General features: G+C 39.9%; 1 protein-coding gene across 12 annotated transcripts in view; it reads left to right on the top strand.

Annotated features, from left to right (window-relative positions):
* MAGI2 (membrane associated guanylate kinase, WW and PDZ domain containing 2) overlaps positions 1–12,087 on the top strand; it is a 1,194,143-nt gene that overhangs the window by 1,035,862 nt on the left and 146,194 nt on the right. The window lies entirely within an intron of this gene.

Here is a 12,087-nt window from a genome sequence, read left to right as displayed (position 1 = left end):
CTTTTATTACGCAGTGTAAACTGATCAGCGGTGCATTAAAACATACACAACATGTCAACTTCCTTTGAGCTAAATATGCGTTTTATTGTGCATTTTCCCCATGGACTTAAATGAGATGAGGAAAACCTGCAGGTAAGACACACATGTATTTTTAGTGTGTTTCCACTGCGGAAATGCAAAAAAAACCCACATGTAATCTGCAGATGATGTTGCTTTTTATCGAAGCCAAGTAACAGGCAGTATCCAAAGCTAAGCAGGTTTTTTTTTTAAACATGGCATACCAAAAGAGGACAAAAAAAGCGCCTCAATGAGTGAAATACAAGGCATCATATTTACTGCATGACAATATAGAATTTTTGTGTAGCTTGTCTTATATTCCTCTATAGAGCTACCAGACTTTTCCCAGCTATACCTGTCATAGCTCTCTCGGTGAGGAAAAGTGGCTTAAAGGGAACCTGTAAACTGCCCCCATTGCATTGTCAGTGATGCAATGTGCATCACTAACATGCTTTTTTCATTAAAATTGGTGCTGAAACCATGAGTATAAAGCATTTTATAAACTTATATCATACCTGCTCGTTTAGTCATAGGGGTGTGATCCTCTGATTCAGTCAGGGTTGGTGCCACCCACGCATTTGCATTCTGCTCCTGGCTCGCGCTGAAGCTTGTATGGGGCGCTTGTGCAGTTTGACTTGGCTAGCCAACAAAGCTTACAGTGAGGGGAGCCACGCATGCGCTGTGATGAGCGGCTCCCCACGCTCTTCACAGCACATGCGCAGTTGGGAGCTACACAGCCTCACTGCGTACGCGCTCGTCACAGCGCATGCGCGGCTACCCTCACTGCAAGCTTTGCTGGCTGTCAAACTGCGCAAGCACCCCATACAAGCTTCAGCACGAGCCAGGAGCAGAATGCAAATGTGTCGGCAGCGTCAGCCCTGACTGAATCCGAGGATCACACCCCTATGACTAAACGAGCAGGTATGATATACAGCAATCCCATGCTGTAATGTCTGTATACTCTCTTTTGCTTCCTCCCCTGTTCAGGAGCTGTGATATGATCAGACCATGTTACTGTACGGTCAGACACAGCCATTACACAGTACACAGCAGGGGCACATTTATAAGATTATCTCAGCACAGGAACATTTTATTTAAACACATCCAATTGTGGAACTTATTATTATTCCACGATTTATTGATTAAAATGAACTTTTGTTCATGGGAAAACTCCTTTAAAGAGTCAAGACATTTTTTTAGCCAAAAAAAAAATCTATATAACAGATTTTAACATAACTGTGTACCTCATAAAGTATGTGGATGTAAAAAAATATTTTTTCCACACTTCCTTGTAGTAGTCCAATATTAGACCGACACAAGCCACCTAAATTCAGCTGCTTTTTACCACTGGTTACCATCTGTTTTTCTCTAGTTAGGTAGGTTGTGGTAACTTGCACATTAATGAGGCCATGTTTGTAGAACGCTCCAAACAGGTTCAATATACACTAAAATAATAGATGAGCTCACAGTGTCATACATTTATATTCTGGTCAATAATATGCTTTTTTCAGCACTGAGTTTATTCATTTTGGGGAAAATTCAGCAAAAGGTGACAAATTAAAAATTTCAAATGATCCGCCCAGCTCTAGTTTTCACAATTGTGAACTTATTTACAGAATGTAGGGTAGCTTTTTTTAACCTAATTTCAGGGAAGAACTTTATATTTGTAAGGCTAAGGCATGTTCAGAGTCAAAATATGGGGATAAATTTTATTTAGCACTAAAGGACTGTTGGCACCGCCATGCTGTATTAGTGTTTTATTTCTGCACAGTATACTTTCCTGACATTCAAGAAAGGTATATTTGGAATATGGTATTATAAGATCTCTGTTCAAATCAAGTGTCAGAATTTACTATTCAGACGTGCATATTAGGTCTCTTATCATATCGCCCTCTGGAGAATTGAATATGGTTCCTGAGAAATTATGAGCCCAGAAACTTGTGATGATGAATTTCTATTTAAATGCATATAGTTCTTCAGGGCATGTTTAATGAGATTTGATGATTCAGTATGATGATTCAGTCCTATGCATTCCCTCCTAATTAGGTCTTGCTAGAATACTTATCTATTGGGACAGTTTTTGTTTTATCCTTTTGCAGACTGCATACGGTTCTATGAAAAATACTCGCCCCTTACCAGGTGTCCATTATAATAGCACATTTGTCATACAGAATAGCTTCTGAAAATGCGATCTATAAAAATACCTATTATAGCATTATTCAGCTGTGAAAATATGAACATTTAGGGGTTTTTATATAAATATCTGGAAAAGTGACATCTTGCAGCCTTGCCTTGTCTATGTAGATCCCCTGCGAACCTTCCCTATCAGAGAAAATATGAACATTAGTAACAGTTTTTTATTTCCCTTATTTTTTAGATTTTTGACAGTAGATACCTTTTTAAAGAAAATGGAAACTTAGACAAATTAAATTAGAGTAAACATATATAACTGAATTAGTTCTGCATTTAATCAAGCACCAAAGTTACATAACGCTGATATCACATAGGTCAAAAAGTAACTACCCCTTAAAACTATTCACTGGCACTGTCATTTACTAGAATCAAATATTTAATATTCCTGTTTAGGCATTTTAGCCTCATTATTTATTGCAGAACAACTTTATTGAATTATTAAACCCTTCATGACCTTGCAGTTTTCTGTTTTTGCACTTTTGTTTTTTCCATCCATTATTCCAACAGCCATAACTTTTTTTTTAATTTTTTTATCCCCATAGCTGTTCGAGGGCTTGTTTTTTGCAGAACAAGTTGTACTTTTGAATGACACCATCCATTTTATCATGTAATGTACTAGAAAGTGGGTAAAAAAATTCTAAGTGCGTTGAAATTGCAAAAAAATGCAATTCCACAATAGTTTTTTGTTTTTGTTTTTTTTATTTACAGTGTTCACTATATGGGAAAACTGACCTGGCAATATGATTCTCCAAGTCAGTACGAGTACACAGATACCAAACATGTATAAAGGTTTTTTTTTTATTAAGTGGTGAAAAAAAAATGCGAAATTTGTAAGAAAATTTTTTTTTGCTTGTGTCGCCATTTTCCAAGACCCGGAACTTTTTCATTTTTCATGATCTGGGGCTGTGTGATGGCTTGTTTTTTTGCCTCCCGAGCTATCGTTTATTGATCCCATTTTGGGTAGATATGATGTTTTGATCACCTCTTATTGTATTTTATTGCAATGTTGTGGCGGCCAATAAAAAGTAATTTGGGCTTTTTGATTTTTTTTTTTCTCGTTACGCCGTTTACCGATTTGGATTAATTTCTTTTATATTTTGATAGATCGGACTTTTACAAATGCAGTGATACCAAATATGTATCTTTTCATTTATTTTTAATCGTTTTATTTTTAATGGGGCAAAAAGAGGGTGATTTTAACTTTTGTTGTTTTTTTCATGTTTTTAAAAACTTTTTTTTCACTTTATTTAATAGTTTACTTAGGAGACTTGAAGCTGCGACCATCCGATCGTCTGTGCTATACAGAGCAGTCCTCAAGCAGAAAACATGATCTCCTATGAACACTGGCCACAAGCTGATGTTCACAGGAGTATCGAAATGACAGGGGATTTTCAGCAGACCCCCGGCTGTCATGACACCCCATAGGTGCCGTGCAATCACGTGACGGGGCGCTGATGGGTGGGATGAATGATGCACTTCTATCTGGCACGTGTTAAATCCGGCTGTCAGAAATTGAGAGCAGGATTCAACAGGTTAACTGCCACAGGTGAGTTGCTCCACCCATGGCTGTTAAAGGCACATGATGACTGATTAAATCAGTCATCCTGTTTGGGGAAAGATGTGGGCTCGGCATGTGATCCCACATCAAAGGCAGGGGCACGACCTTTGAGGTGAATGTACATGGAAGGTCATGAAGTGGTTTAAGTTATATGTATATACAGTGGGGGAAATAAGTATTTGATCCCTTGCTGTTTTTATAAGTTTGCCCACTGACAAAGACATGAACAGTCTATAATTTTAAGGGTAGGTTCATTTTAACATTGAGAGATAGAATATCCAAAAAAAATCAAGAAAATCACATTGTATAAATTAGATACATTTATTTGCATTTTGCAATGAGAAATAAGTATTTTATCCGTCTGGCAAACAACACTTAATACTTGGTGGCAAAACCCTTGTTAGCAAGCACGGCAGTCAGACTTTTTTTGTAGTTGTTGATGAGGTTTGCGCACATGTCAGGAGGAATTTTGGTCCACTCCTCTTTGCAGATCATCTCTAAATCATTCAGATTTTGAGGCTGTCGCTTGGCAACTAGGAGCTTCAACTCCCTCCATAAGTTTTCTATGGGATTAAGGTCTGGAGACTGGCTAGGCTACTCCATGACTTTACTGTGCTTCTTTTTGAGCCACTCCTTTGTTGCTTTGGCTGTATGTTTTGGGTCATTGTCTTGCTGGAAGACCCAGTCACGACCCATCTTCAATTCTCTTACTGAGGGAAGGAGGTTGTTGGCCAAAATCTCGCGATACATGATCCCATCCATCTTCCCTACAGTACGGTGCAGTTGTCATGTCCCCTTTGCAGAAAAGCAACCCCAAAGTATAATGTTTCCCCCACCATGCTTCACGGTTGGGATGATGTTCTTAGGGTTGTACTCATCCTTCTTCTTCTTCCAAACACTGCGAGTTGAGTTAATGCCAAACAGCTCAATTTTTGTCTCATCTGACCACAGCACCTTCTCCCAATAACTCACAGAATCATCCAGGTGTTCATTGGCAAACTTCAGACAGGCCTGCACATGTGCCTTCTTGAGGAGGGGGACCTTGCGGGCACAGCAGGATTTTAAACCTTACAAAAACTTACAAAAACTGCAAGGGATCAAATACTTATTTCCCCCTCTGTATTACTATTATATAGATACACTACTGACAGTATTGGTATACCTTGCATCTTAATTCCTTACAGTTTTTAAGATCTTCAGACCTCACTGACCTCATTCATATGGGCATATGAAAAGTTAGTGTGAGAGTCATGGATTCAAAAAGAAAGTCGGATGCCATTAGAATAAGGCAGGGAATCCTTTGGAGGGAGTATTTTGCTTTGGCTCATTTCATTTCATTCTACTTTAACCACAAAATATTTGATACACTAAGCCTTTTTTATTTTTCCATGTGTATGAATTTAGTGAGGTCCTGAATGTTTTGTTTTTGTCCTCAATTAGTTATCACTGTACCCTTGGCGTAATATTGGCAATCTATCTATTCCTAGGAGAATTTTTCACTGTTAGATGTTTTCCCTAATTTGATTCTCACTGGACATTGACTTTCTTTGAAAATGCTCTAACTCTTTATAGACAAATATATTCACTATGTATTTGTAACCTCTTTGGACATAAGGCCAGGTTCACACGAGTGTATTTTGCCGTCCGTATACAGACTGCAATACCCAAACTGACCACGGTTCTTTCTACCCAAACTTAGAGCCTCATAGACACGTATGAGGCTGTAAGTTCAGGTCGAAAGATCCACGGTCCATCCGGCATTGCAGTCCATGTACGGACTGTGAAATACCCTTTTGTGAACCAGCATAAGTCTGGGTTCAGATGGTCAAATTTTTAGGCAGTGTGCTATCCGTATGCGCAATGGGACAGCATGCTTACCCAGTAATACATTGTGCATCAATGGCACATGGACTAATGGTCAGTGTAAAAAGAAATCGCAGTATTCGCACAGGTGTGCAGGGCGGTAGTCATGGGAGAGGGGCTGTTGTTCTCCCGCACCCTGGCACCCCGCAAGTAAACAATGTCCTGTCTCTCGTGTAGTTCATGTAAAGTGAATAACACTCACTTTTGGTCCCGAGGACTCCGCTTGCTCCACGATTCCGGATCCGAATGCTGCCACACAGTCAACAGCAGACACTTTGTTGTTTTTAGACAGTTCAACTTTACTCAGCAGATCAAGTTCAGTTTTAGTCACATATACAGCACAATATGACAAAGTGGTAATGGTTTCTTCAGCCTGCGCTATCCCTCTCTTTGCTGGCAACTCTGACCCCTGGGATGTTCCACCCGGCTCTGCAGGTACCCAGACTCCTGACCCAATTGCCTCTCGTGGCTTCCCGTCCAGCTTCCCCATAGAGGAAGAAAGTAAGGTAGACTCCTTTATACCTAATTCGGGCCATAGGCCCCAGTCATCCTGGGATGGACCACAGAAATTGGTTGCAGCCGTTCTCATGCTGCTCCCTCTTTTTGTTCGTATCTCCCGTCCTATTCTGCCCTCCGGCCCTGAACTTCTGCACCAAAACTATCTTATCAGATCTCTTTATCTATCTCTGCATCTAACTCCATCTGCCCTAACCAGGAAATGCTTCCCCTTTTATCTACTCCTACCCCTCCCAATTGGGATGAGTTCCCTGAAGCTTAACCATTTCTGTCCTAAACCTATTTAACTTCCTGAACTCTAGTGCCCTCCACTGCACTTCCCAATTCTATCTATTAACGGTTTCCTGATCCTATTCCTATACTGTCCCTATCTTAATGCATTCACATATAAAATAGTCATATAACCGTACACATTATATTATTTACATTATTAAGCATAAACTGTAAATTACACTTAAGATACACAAAATGCACCCGTTTTAGTAAGGAGGGAATAAGCGCATGCTTGTCCCAGACATACCTTTACACATCGGTATAGTCCAGACTTATAGATTTAAATTTAATTATCTCCTGCATTGGACGAGCTCATGGAGCTGCACGAAGAGCATACTTGCAATTTAGGCTTCCAGTCTAAATCTGATATTTCACAAACACCTATTGATGTCCGATTTATCAGTCCCTATGTTTTCCCCTAGTAAAATAGTGACCTCTATACTCGCCTCCACTACTGGCGCCATTCCAGCAATGGCTTCACTGACTCTCCCGGGAATTGCGTGACATTTTTATGTCATGTGATCCCGGCGGCCAATCAGCACTGGCTTCACTCTCCTTGCCTTCCGACAAATAACATACATTCAGAGAAAGTCTTCCTGGATGTATTTGAATCGTCCGAAGGTGGGGGGAGTGAAACCAGCGCTGATTGGCCGTGGGGATCTCATGACATAATGTCATGTGATCCCTGGAAGAGCCAGTGCCGCTACTGCAGGAATAGAGCCGATACTAGAGGTGAGTATAGATGTTACTATTTTACAAGGGGAAACCTAGAGACTGAAGGAGTTGTCTGAGTAGTGGACAACCCCTTTAAAACAATTGTGCTAAGATCAATGGAATAAAATTACTCATGAGTAGCAACTAGTTAAATTTAGGGGTGCGTTTTTCATGCGGATGTGTGAACTTTTAGGTTTTAACTATCTAAACCTAATGAATGTTGTACACTGATTTCAACTTCTACTGCTGTTAGCATTTCTTTGTTTCTTCAAAGTGACATTTTATTTATTTTCCTTACTATATTGGGTTATCTTTGCTTTCCAGAAGCACATAAAATGAGAAAATGTTTTGCCACCCCCTGCTATTTATCAAATCTGGCAGAATTATTATACTTTTGAGAAAGCTACTGTACATCCAAATGTCACACTCAATGCATCTTTTTATTAGTTCTTCCTTACCAACCTTGACTTTGTAAATGAGAGAAAAAGTCAGAGACGTGTAATAAGAAGCAATTTCAGTCCCTACACATAAATGTAGTATCTTAAAGGTGCAATTTCACATAAGGTGAAAGTGAACTAATGGCAAAGATAGATGTTGTGGGTCAATCCAAAACTGCCTGTGACCTTAACATGAAACACAAACAGCCAGTACAAGCACTTTAAAGGTTACGCCATATTTCTTGTCTTCCTTTCTGTCAGCAGTTCAGCAGCTAGGGCACGGAGGTTGAGTGTTACTCTGACCCAGAAGTCTCAAGTAGCAGAACTCAATTTCTGTGTCTTAATTGTTTGTTCTACTAGAAATGTGTGAATAAAAATGAAAGTAGCATGGCTGCCTGGTGTTGGGACTGGTTACACTAAAATGTGTTCACTGCTGAAAATGGAGGAGTGGACATTTAACTAAGCTTACCTTGAATTTTTCAAATGATCTGCATAAACCAAGATATCTACTGGTATTTCTTCTTTACACACGAATTGTGACAGGCTTCTTCAGTTAATAGTTAATATAACAAAGAAAAAAGTGAGACAAACAATAACCCTGTAAGCAGGCGTTGACCGTGACTTGATAGCATCTTACAAATGTGTTCATGAGCCTTTAGCAGTGGTGGAACTTGAAGCTTGAGGGCTCAAATGCAAAATATCCAACAGGGCCTCAACTAGCACTGGTCTTTAAAGGGATCTGTCACCAGGTTTTCTGCTCTAATTGAGAGCAGCATGAAGTAGGGACAGAAACTCCGATTCCAGCAATGTATCGTATTTTCGGCTCTGTATAACCCCGCCCACATCACTGATTGGCAGCTTTCTGTATACACTGTGCATAGGCAGAGCTCATGAATGTGGAGGACTACATTGCAGCAGGTTCACTAGTCCTCTAGAGATCATCTCCTGCTGATAAAACAGTGATTTTATCTAAACTACAGTGGAGAAAATAAGTATTTGATACACTACCGATTTTGCAAGTTTTCCCTCCTACAAAGAATGGAGAGGGCTGTAATTTTATCATAGGTGCACTTAAACTATGAGAGACAGAATCTTAAAAAAAAATCCAGAAACTCAAATTGCATTTTGTTGAAATATGTAAAAATCTTACAAATTAATTATTTGATACAATAGAAAAACAGAACTTTGTTTAGAAACCTTTGTTTGCAATTACAGAGGTCAGACCTTTCCTGTAGTTCTTGACCAAGTTTGCACACAGTGCAGAAGGGATTTTGGCCCACTCCTCCATACAGATCTTCTCCAGATCTTCCAGGTTTTGGGGTCGTCACTGGGCAACATGGAGTTTCCGTTCCCTCCGAAGCTTTTCTATTGGGTTCAGGTCTGGAGACTGGCTAAGCCACTCCAGGACCTTGAAATGCTTCTTACAGAGCCACTCCTTAATTGCCCTGGCTATGTGTTTCAGTCATTGTCATGCTGGAAGACCCAGCCAAAACTTCAATGCTCTTACTGAGGGAAGGAGGTTGTTGGCCAAAATCTTCCGATACATGTCACCATTCATCCTCTCTTCAATATGGTGCAATTGTCCTGTCCCCTTTGCAGAAAATCATCCACAAAGTTTGTTTTCTCCACCATGCTTCACAGTTGGTATGGTGTTCTTGGGGTTGTACTCATCCTTCTTCTTCCTTCATACACGGCAAGTAGAGTTGATTACAAAAAGTTCTATTTTGGTATCATCTGACCACATGACCTTCTCCCCTGCCTCCTCTGGATCATCCAGACGGTCATTGGCGAACTTCAAACGGGCCTGGACATGTGCTGGGGTGAGCATGGGGGACCTTGTGTGCCCTGCAGCATTTTAATCCATTACGGCGTAGTGTGTTACTAATGGTAATGTTTGAGACTGTGGTCCCAGCTCTCTTCAGGTCATTGACCAAGTCCTCCTGTGTAGTTTTGGGCTAATTCCTGACCTTTCTCAGATTCATCCTTGCCCCACGAGACAAGATCTTGCATGGAGCACCAGACCGAGAAAGATTGACAGCCCTCTTGTGTTTCTTCCATTTTCTAATAATTGCACCAACAGTTGTTGCCTTCTTAACAAGCTGCTTGCCTATTGTCCTGTAGTCCATCCCAGCCTTGTGCAAGTCTACAATTTTGCCTCTGGTGACCTTAGACATCTCTTTGGTCTTGGCCGTGGTGGAGAGGTTGGAATGTGATTGAGTATGTGGACCAGTGCCTTTTATACAGGTAACAAGTTCAAACAGGTGCAATTAATACAGATAATGAGTGAAGAGTGGGAGGGCTTCTTAGTTTTTCTTTAACATGTCTGTGAGAGCCAGAATTCCTGCTGGTTGGTAGGTGATCAAATGCTTATTTCATGCAATAAAAAGCAATTTAATTATTTAAAAATCGTACAATTTCTGTTTTTTATTTTTGGATTCTGTCTCTCACAGTTAAAGTGTACCTATGATAAAAATGACAGACCTCTCCATTCTTTGTAGGTGGGAAAACTTGCAAAATCGCTAGTGTATGAAATACTTATTTTCCCCACTGTAGTACATCAAGCAGCCCAGTAAGGGTACGTTTACACAGACCACTGATCGGTAAACATTTACCAATAAATGGTCATTTAATAGTCTGTTCATACAGGCAAATCGCAGTAAATGATGTGCACTGAACAATCTGTAGTAGATCTTTTAGTGCGCATAAGATGCTAAGAACCATGATCTTTAGCGCTGCACAAAAAAATCATTTCACCTGATGAAAAAGCATTTTGCAGCCTGTTTACACTGAAAGATTATCATGGACCGAGCGTTCCCAAGAACACTCATTCACAGAGATCTTTCCATGTAAATATAGCTTAAAGGGAATCTGTCGCCATGTTTTATGGTATGTAATCTGAGAGCTCCAAAATAAAAAGAGACCCTGATTCCAGTGATGTCACTTACTGAGCTATATTTTGCTGTTTCAATACAATCTGTGTATTATCAGCAGATTATCACTACAGGACAACTGACTTTGTGCCTCCTAGTCCAACTGCTCCCCCAGCACTGATTAACAGCTACTATACATTGTACACAGAAAGCCATGGTGTTGGCTGGCTTAAACACAGCTGAACAACTGAGCTCTGCTAGATCTGTGGCAGAGAAAACTCTGACTCTATCATAGCTGCTGCACCAAGTAAACTAAGTGATACATCACTGGAATCTGGGTCTCTGTCCCTAAAGCATGGAGCTCTCAGATAACCTGGCAAAAATCTTCCGACAAATTGCCTTTAAGTGATACCTCGCTGGAATTGGGGTCTCTGCCTTATATCATGATGCTCTCAGATTAGCGAAAACCTAATGACATATTCCCTCAATTAGTATTGTTATTCTCATATGGACCAAATGGACATTCTGGACTCCCCTAGGCTACAAGCACGGATGCAACTGCAAGCCCTGCTACCACTATAGTTACGCTCCTGGCTCTTAAGCTGAACTTGCATATGAATACATTAGCTCCAGTCAAATGGATGTTTAGAAATAAATCTTAATTGTTTTGGTTTGAGATGGAGACAGCTTTATATCCACATGGATATTTACCAAAGGGACAATTGTTCCTATCATAGCAAGATATAGTTCTACTTTCCTCTGTGGTATCGCACTCTCACATGTCAGTATATTAGTCAGAATGCTTCTACAGTATTAGTAAGCCACAATTAGGATTGAGACTTAAATACAGAAAAGTTGCAATGTTTTCAAGTGTTTCCATTATATTTTTTCTTGCACTCCTACTTTTGGCTTATAAATACTGGCCAAAATGCTGCCAAATAAAAGTGAACTAACAAAGTGGGGTTTTTTTTAGTACATACTTTTGCTGAGGCTTTTTTTTATAAAAACAAGAAGTACTAGAAAATAAAAAAATTTCTATAATTCAACTGCAAAATTAAAGAAGAATCTCAGCTAATATGAAAATATCCTACCTCTTCCAAAATCTTATCAGTTGAAAATCCACCTGATTGTATGAAGATTACTTGATTTATTTGATACTGTATCTTTTCTATCATTTAGTAAGTGTGAGTTGCTTTGGTTTGCCACCACTGTGGTCAAAAGGACTGCTAAATATCACTGTGTGAAAGGTCCTGAAGGGCTGTAGTGAAGCTGTGGTCTCAGTGGGGCACTTGAAGGGGTTTTCCCACGAACAAAAGTTAATTTTAAAAATTGGCTGTGTCTGATCGTGCAGGAACACGGTCTGATCATACCACATCTCCTGGGCAGGGGAAGAAGCGAAAGAGTATACAGATATTACAGCAGGGGATCACAGAGGATTCATTTTGTGAAGTAAAATATTGTTTAAAATCAGGCAGTGAAATCCCCTGTTGTAATATCTGTATACTCTTTTACTTCCTCCCCTGCCCAGGAGCTGTGGTATGTTCCATACACGGTCAGACACAGCCAGTTTTTAAAATGAACTTTTGTTCGTGGGAAAACCCCTTTA

Source organism: Phyllobates terribilis, unplaced genomic scaffold (genome assembly GCF_046119375.1).
Source record: "Phyllobates terribilis strain yellow unplaced genomic scaffold, ASM4611937v1 Scaffold_11__3_contigs__length_659146591, whole genome shotgun sequence".
NCBI classification, from domain to species: Eukaryota; Metazoa; Chordata; class Amphibia; order Anura; family Dendrobatidae; genus Phyllobates; species Phyllobates terribilis.
Note: the sequence above shows the minus strand (reverse complement) of the source record. Positions and strands in the feature narration are given on the sequence as shown.